Below are 8,870 nucleotides of genomic sequence, written 5' to 3'. Positions count from 1 at the left end.
CAAAGCTTTGTACCAGATGAATATGGAGTAAAATACTTGAGATATTCAAAGAAAGTGATTGTGAACTAAGAATTTTATGTTCAGCAAAACAGACCATCAAGTACAAAGGGAATAGAAAAATTTGTTCTCACCAGGAAAGAGCTAAGGAGATAATGTTTCTATGATCCCTTCCAAAAGAATCTACTAGAGAGTAAGCTTTGAACAATCAAATGGCTAGAGAAACACTGATATGAACAAAGGTGATGGGCATTAAATATATAGCAACTTGTAGAACTAAGACCTAAAGGGAGTTAAACAGAGAGTTTGGTACATAATAGCATATGATTAACAATGTAGATATGGTACAGTCATTTTGTTGTGTGTGTGAGGGGATTTGTATATGTAAACAAAATTTTTAATTGCTTAGTGATTATAATTGATGACAATAGCATTAGTATTTTTCTGAGGCTATTGTGTGTGTGTACTACGGAATAGTAGAGTTTCTTAATCTCGGCACTATTAACATTTTGGACCAAATTATTTGTGAGGGCTGGTCCTTTGCCTTTAGGGTTTAGCAGTATCCCTGGCCCCTACCTCCTAGATACTAGTAGCAACCATGCCCAGCCCCCTCCCAAATGACAACCCGAAATGTCTCCAAATATTGATATTTGTTCCCTGAGGGAGGAAAATCACCCCTGGATGAGAACCACTTAGATAAAACAAATGAGCAATCATAGAATATGCTGATTCTAATTCAACTCCTGTGTCCTTATAAATCAGGATTCTTGTTATAGAAGAAAAGAAATACAGATTACAGTATATACAGTGAGAGGAGAGAGAGTGAGAGAGTAAGTTTGTAGCACTCAGATTATAGTCTTGAAATATTGTTTCCAAAAGAAGAGGGCCTGTTGGAAAAATGCTAGCTACAGGTTAGGGCAGGAAATGTACAAGATGATCCTAGAATACATTGACAAACTGATAGCAATAAAAAACTCTGAAGACTAAGGGTCATGTCAAAAAGACTAGGGATCTAACTTGAAGAGGCTCCCCACTGACAAAGGTTAAGTAGTTTGATCTTCAATAAAGATAAGATTTACTATAGATTGGAAATCATTAAATATGTTTAAATCTATGAGTTCATAATATTTTTTAAAAAATAATTGGTTATCTTCTGAAAATGATACAGAACGGAGTCATTTTCTTGAAAACATAAAGAATATGAAACAAGAATTTACCCAGCTTTTCCATAATTAACCAAATAGTTGCTGAGAGAAAGTGTCTCTATAAATGTTTTTTTTCCCCTTAATTCTGTTTTATTTCATATGGATTTTTAAATAAATCTATTGGGGTAGCATTGGTAAATAAAATTATATAGGCTTCAATAGGTTCAATAATACGTCATATTTATATTGCATTGTATGTTCACTTTCCAAAGTTGGATTTCCTTCAGTCATCATATTTGACCCGCTTTACCCTCCCCCTCCCCACTTCTCACTTCCTTCTGGTAACCACTAAACTGTTGTCTGTGTCTGTATCTGTTTGTCTTGTTCATTTGTTACTTTTAGTTTTGTATTCCACATATGAGTGAAGTCATATATTTTCAACTTTTTCTGTCTGACTTATTTTGCTTAGCATGATAACCTCAAGATCCATCCATGCTGCACAAATGGCAGTGTTTCATCTTTTCTTATGGCTGAGTAATATTCCATTGTATATATGTAATGCATTTTTTAATCTAATCATCTACCCAAGGGCATTTCAGTTGTTTCCATGTCTTGGTCACTGTGAATAAAAGGTTTTCAACTAATAAGTTCAAAAGATAGATTTGAATATCACCCTTTTGCAAGCTTTTATGATTTAACAGCTCTAGGTATTGAGAATCAAATGCTATTAATAACACAAAAAGATAAACAACCAGACATAATGTGCCTCCTAAAAAAAGAAAATACTACCACCTATAGTCTTGTCAAAGAAATCAACCAGTTCAAATCAAATGTCCAGGCTCAAAATTCAGATTATGGGAAAATCTACAGCAAAATGGCCAGGATTCTTTTACAGTCAAATTATAAGGAAAAAAAATATAATAGAAGAGGAAATTAGATAAGAGATTTAAATGCCATATCAAATATTTTTAAGTGGGGAGACTAAGCTATAGTATCTAGGGATATACACATGAGAGAAAAAACAAATGCGAGGAAATGACTAGTGTAAAAGTCATAACAGAGTTTACTTGTGGACAGAAGTGCTTCTGAGGTGGCAGGTATAGTTCTGTTTTCGACCTGAGTGATGTTTACCAGAGTGTTCAACTTATAATCATTCACTATACACTTTCTCTGTGATCTTCTGCAACTGTTTTATTTTACAATGAAGAGGTTAATAGAGGGGAGGAGTAGTTGTCAAAAATCAATATTTCTAAATTCTCTTAATTTAGTGACAGGGAAGTCATGCTTTACCTTATTGAGACAGTTTTGGTAGAGCAATATAGATACCCAATAGGCTGAAGTAGGGTGAAGAGTGAATGAGGAAGGAAGGAATGAGAAAAGCAAATATACATAATGCTTTCAAGAAATACAACTTTAAAGGAGAAATTAGAGATATGACAATAGATAGAGGGGGTATGTCTAGAAAGGAGAGATAAAAATGTTTAAATATTGGTGGAAAGCACCCAGGAGAGAGAGGTTAAAGATATAGTGAGAAACTGCCATTGATTAAATCTTGAAAATTTGAATATTAAAATAGATCATAATAAAATTAGATAACCCATTTTAAAAAGTAAAAGCCATAAGTCTATAGTAATTGGATTAATTTATTAAGGAGGAGAAAGCAAATTTCTTTCTTTAAGTAAAATGTCAACTAATAAAAATGGAAGGAATGATAGAGCTAGAAAATAGACAATTTTAGGATGCTAAAATTTATAAGTAAAATGTTGATGAAGAACAGGATACTGACATTATCTCCCCACAAATAACTTACTAATTACAAATGGAAAAAATAACTTTACAGTAGAGATATATGGAAGACACCACCTTAAACAAGTAAATATTACCAATGTCAGGACAAATTGACATCATGAACCTCCTGATAAAATGCACTGAAAAAGACACCACATCATGTTATATTCCCGTGAAAATAAGAAATCTGAATTCTACTCACGGGGTAATAACAAACAAACCCAAATTAAAGGACACTCTAAAAATTAATTTATGTTTATATTATAAAATTGTCAAGGTCAAGAAATATAAAACATGTGTGAGGAACTATGCCAGATTAAAGAAACTAATGAGACATGACAAATGGAAGAATCATCTGGCATTAGATCATAGAATGGGAAAAGAAAATAGCTATAAAAGACATTCATTATTAGAAAAATTAATCCAGATCATGGATTAAATAATAGTATTGTTATCAATGTCAGACTTTATGATTTTGATCACTGCACTGTGGTTATGTTGGAGAGTGTCATTGTTCTTAGGAAATACACCCTGAAGTATTTAGGAGGTAAGAAGTATGTTGCCCCTCCCCTGTATCTGAAATGATTCCTTGTGGTGGGGGTAGGGTGGTAGCAAATAGGGGAAAATGTAAACAACTGGCAAATCTGGATACAAAGTATGTGGATTTTCTTGTAGTATTCCTGCAACATTTCTATAAGTTTGAAATTACATCAAAATAGAAGTTAGAGGAGAGAGGAGAGATGACTGACAGATTGAGGTTACTGAGGAAAGGAAATAATATTTAGAGCACTTGCAGAAGGAAGAGCCTTAGGATGGAAAAGGGACACTTCATCCTTTGCAAACAGTGGAAAAGAGGGAAAGATGGTTTTGAGATGATCCATTTTCTGTGTTGGTTTAGTGAAAGGAAGAAAAGATTGATTTTTATAATATTAGCAAGGAAATAAATCTTTTTTAAAAATTTTATTTTATTAGTTTCAAGTACACAGTACAAAATTTTGATATCACTCTCTTCTAATTTTGAAAATTGATGAAGAGAAAGCATGAGCCTGGAGCAGATGGTCCATTACCTGTACAGTGTGTTATTGAATCTTTGGGTATGCAAAGAAAGGTTTTAGGCTGACTGTGTGAGCACGCAGCACAAGCCCACTCCTGTGTATATGGAAGAAACAGATTGGGAGAAAGACAAGTAGACAGTGAATCATGTGGGAGAGTCTCACTCTCATTGTTACTGGAGACAAAGTAAAGCAGTTACCCTCTATTAATGCCCAAGCTAGGATGCCCTGTCCTGGTCCTGTTTATGATTTTCCCTCAATCCAGTTATTTTTCAACTAAGGCATAAAATGTACTTTACCTGAAAATTGCTCATATTTGCCTTACCTAGCCATTGCTTAAATTTAAAACCAATTTGTGGAAAGATGAAATACTACAAGTAGTGAAATATTCAAGTTATAAACCCATCTCTATAAGTATAGAACAACATTATTTCATAGTTTTCTTTTAAAATGCTCCCAAAGAGACTAATAGCCAGGATAGATGCATACTTTCATTGAAAAGTGGGGTTTTTCTTCCTTTTTATGGCTCAGATTTTCACCATTACCTCTCTTCAGCTTGTCAGAGCAACAGTTTGATCAATTGTAAGATTCACTATAAATACTTAAAAATAAATAAAAATTGGCCTCCAGAGATATCTTTGCCTTTAAAATGGCAAGACTATTCAGGTACAAAGTTTAGATGTAGTGTTTTTTACACATGAGAGAATACAAGGCTATCAGAAACTCTTAAAAAATAAAAGAGTGTTTACGTATTCAAATAAAGTACAACCCTATTTGTATAACTGGAAATTAGAAATTTTATTGACTGAAAGTCTTGTTTCTCTCAAAAATTTTTACTAAAACAAATGTGTAGGTTCACTGTGGAATCTATAAGATAAAGAAACTCCAGTAGATCCTTCCCAGGTGAGGGTCTAGATTAATGTTTTCAAAATTGCTTACTTTGTGGATCTTTCTAAAAGGAAAATACAGTGGACTTCTCTCTAGTGAATACAATAATTGTACTATTGTTCAAAGAATTACTGTTATGTCTATGAAGAAATTCTTTTGAGAGAAATAAATGTGGAAAAAAACTATGTGTGTCCCCTTTCAGCTATTAACTGAAAGTGTAGAGAAGCACAATTTAGTAAGGTTACTTATAGAATTAACAAGTAAATAACTCACATTTACCTTTTAAAATTTCAAACATAAAATCATTCACAAGTTAAAAATATTTTCTTCTACTTATGGGACATACAAAGTAAAATATAAAATAAAAAATGAAATAAAGCCCTCACCAATAGTTTATCACTCTCTTCCTGTAGTCTCAATACTTTTTAAAGTGGTTTTTTTTTTTTTTTTAGTAAACTTAACTTTATGACTTACAATGTCTAAGAAAAATTGATTGAATCAGGATGGTTGAGTCTTTCATTATCTTTCCCTCCAAGGAGAATTTTCACTTATTTTTTCTTTTTTTCTTTTAAATTTCTACAAAGATTGTTTAGGTTTCAATGAGACATGGGGAGGGGAGGGCACTTAGTGAAATCAGGAAGCAGGCTACATCTCTCTTCTTGGAAATTCTCGTTTATTATGTGATGCTACAACTGTGAATAAGTTTCTTACTTTCTATTAAAAGTTAAAAAGAATCTTAAAAATATATTTTGCAGCAATCTATAAATAACTCCATCATTGCAGCAGAGCTTTTGTCCTTTTTTAATATAGTGTTCTTCATATCAAGATATTTTCCCTATAGTTATAATAGTATATACATCAATATTTTTCAATATCTTTTTTTCGATAAGTTATGTCAGATCAAAGGAATTTGGCTTGGGTGGCAGTCCCTGAGCCCCTCTTATTTCCAATCCTCTAATGAGATTACTCAAAAAGTTTGACAAGTGACATCTACTACTAGAAACAAGAAAGTTGGCCCCACACAGTTGGACCTCGAGCTCCCAGAAATGGTGGAGTGCCAGACTGTGGATGGAGAGGCATCGCTGCACTGCTATGTACAATACCGGTGGAGAGATGGAGAAGGAGGTAACAAAACACAGGAAAACTTATAGGGACAAATAAATTTCTACTTGCCATAGGCTAAAGACAAATGGGTTTAAACATGACTGTTTAAACTAAGATAGTCACTGAAAAGAGAAAGACTCATATTGCAGAGCTTTCCATTGGTTAAATATTCACTTCTGGGAACTAAGTTTCAATATCTCTCCATGTTTATGAGTTAATTTTCCTGTTTGTTGCATAACTTTTGCCAATTTTTCTATTGAATTATAACTGATCTTGTATAGTAAGTACTTTGTCTTATTCTATTTATGATGTTTCTTAATTATAGAAGTTTTTATTTTTATATATTCAAGTATCATCATGTTATTATTTCTGTTCTTTTGATGTATCAAAAGCTTTCCCCACCTAAATATTTATTAATTATTCACATAAAATTTTCTCTTGTTTTTAATGGTTTCTTTTTTACATTAAATTTTAAAGTCCATGTGGGATTTGTTTTGTTATATAGAATAAAATTAAGATATAAATAGAAAAAATGGTATTAGCCTCATAAATAATGTAGCAATGACAATCATTAGCATATATTTTTGCTATTGTTGAATTAATTCCTTATGATAAATTCTTAGTATCACTAGGTCTTTGGCTTTTAGCTATATTCTTTTTTAAAGGAATTATATTAACCAAAATGTAACTAATAATGGCTGTTGTTGGCAATTAATTCTGTAAGACTTTGTTATTTCATGCGTCCCACCCTCAGAAATCTCTCTCCACAGATGAATATGGCGTGGTTTGTGGGAACCAGGACCGTTTGGATAGGACCTTGATATTATATGAAATACTCTCTTCGTCAGTTTCCTGTTGGGAGGCACACGAAACTAACAGAAAGCCTGAACTCATCTCTTCAGGGGCTTTACAAACGCTATGTGAGTCTATATTTTGTGTACGAAACACTGATAAGTAAAAAGAGGTAACTAGTAAAATGAGCTTAACAATATGGAAAATAGTAATAACATAAATTAGGAAAGCAGGATTCTATGTTAATAAAGATAATAAAATATACATAGATACACATATTAAAAAGACCATAAGGCAGTAAGAGCTGCCACATTGGACAACTCTAGGGGCACAGTTCACATTGAATTCTGTGTAAATGGTGTATCTAGTGTTTTGTAAAACTGTGAATCTGGAGGTTATATGTTCAACATTGATATAAAAAATGCTTTTGAACAATAAGATTAAATATCATATTTATTTTACTTTTTTGTATATACCATTCTATATTTTCGACTACTTTTGAAAATAAAGTTCTAGTACTTTAAATATATATTTGAAAACTATTGACCTAATCATAGCATCTTATAACCCTAAAGAAAGAGTAAACAGAGAGCATTTGAACTGGAAAATACACCTAAGCCACTTATTCTGTTTGGTAAGTCTGGAATTTAAACTTATTAAATTTAAATAGTCACCGGATAAATAAATTAAGTCATTGGATCACATATTCATCAATTTGATTATTCAATTAACATATGTGGAATTTCTGTTTCAGGAACTGTAACCAGGAAGCAAAAGCAACCACATTCACCCATAACTATAATATAACAGCACATTACAAAGTGTAACACAACTCGTAGTAGGAGTACAATTGATTTTATTGGTTCCATCACATAGTAATTGCTTAATAAATATATATGAATGAATGGGGAATGAGGAATAAATCAATATTCCATTTTCTTTTTTTTTAATTTAAAAATTTTTTATTATGGCGACATTGGTTATACACACACACACACAAACACACACACACACATACACATTGCATTGTGTGTTCACCACCTATAGCTAGATTTCTTTCTATCACCATACATTTTACTCCATCTACCTCTCTGCACCCCCACCTTCTGGTAATCACTAGTCTATAGTCCATGTCCATGAGTTTCTGTTTGTTTGTCCTGTTCATTTGTTGCTTTTAGGTTTATATCCCCCATATAAGTGATATCATGTGGTTTTCAACTTTTTATGTCTGGCTTATTTCGCTTAGCACAATTATCTCAAGGTCCACCCGCGTTGTCACAAATGGCAGTATTTCATCTCTTCTTATGGCTGAGTAATATTCCATTGAATATATGTACCACAGCCTTTTTATCCTATCATCTGTATATATATATATATATATATATATATATATATATATATACAACACTTCAAGAATTTGTGTGTCATCTTTGCTCAAGAGTCATGCTAATCTTCTGTATTGCTTCAATTCCAGTATATGTGCTGGTGAAGTGAGCACTTATATATGGTTCTTACTACAAGCCATTTAAAAGGCAAATACATATTGTGATGCTTTACTCATTTATTCTATCGGTAGTTATTATGTTCAAGGCCATGTTAGAAACTGAGGATAAAGAAAAAAGTGAAATATTCCTTATCTCAAAAAGCTCACGGCCTAGAATGAAATACTTGCTATCATCATCATCTTTTTCTTCATCGCCGTTAAATACAATGGATATAAACAACAGAAACGTGGACTTCTTATTATGGGAATATCAGAGAGAGAAACATAAGCAAGCTGTTAACTCACAATCTTTAGGAATTGGTGTAAGAGTACTGAAGGATAAAAGAGACTTATACAAGGAGAGAAGAGTATACTGGGCAGAAGGAAGACCACGTACGAAGGCAAAAAGGCAAGAGAAAGCAAAAAGCCTTTAGAAACCAGCAATTTTGGTCTGATTAGAGGGGATGATGGTTGTAGAGATGAGATGATGTAGGACAACTGCTGAAAGGAAAAATCTGGGGGTCCTATATATCATACTAGGGAGTGTGAACTATATCCTGATGAAAGGAGTCACCAAAGATTACTGTTGCTACACAGAGCCAAAATCTCCTAGTTTGGGAG

The 8,870-nt window shown here is 32.7% G+C and overlaps 1 non-coding gene across 1 annotated transcript; it reads right to left on the bottom strand.

The window, feature by feature from the left end:
• Positions 1-8,159: 8,159 nt before the first annotated feature.
• On the bottom strand, positions 8,160-8,264 carry LOC111741595. Its single transcript, XR_002781036.1, has one exon. It is a non-coding gene; the product is annotated as a U6 spliceosomal RNA (small nuclear RNA).
• Positions 8,265-8,870: the final 606 nt, after the last annotated feature.

Source organism: Pteropus vampyrus, unplaced genomic scaffold (assembly GCF_000151845.1).
Source record: "Pteropus vampyrus isolate Shadow unplaced genomic scaffold, Pvam_2.0 Scaffold80, whole genome shotgun sequence".
Lineage (NCBI taxonomy): Eukaryota > Metazoa > Chordata > Mammalia > Chiroptera > Pteropodidae > Pteropus > Pteropus vampyrus.
Note: the sequence above shows the minus strand (reverse complement) of the source record. Positions and strands in the feature narration are given on the sequence as shown.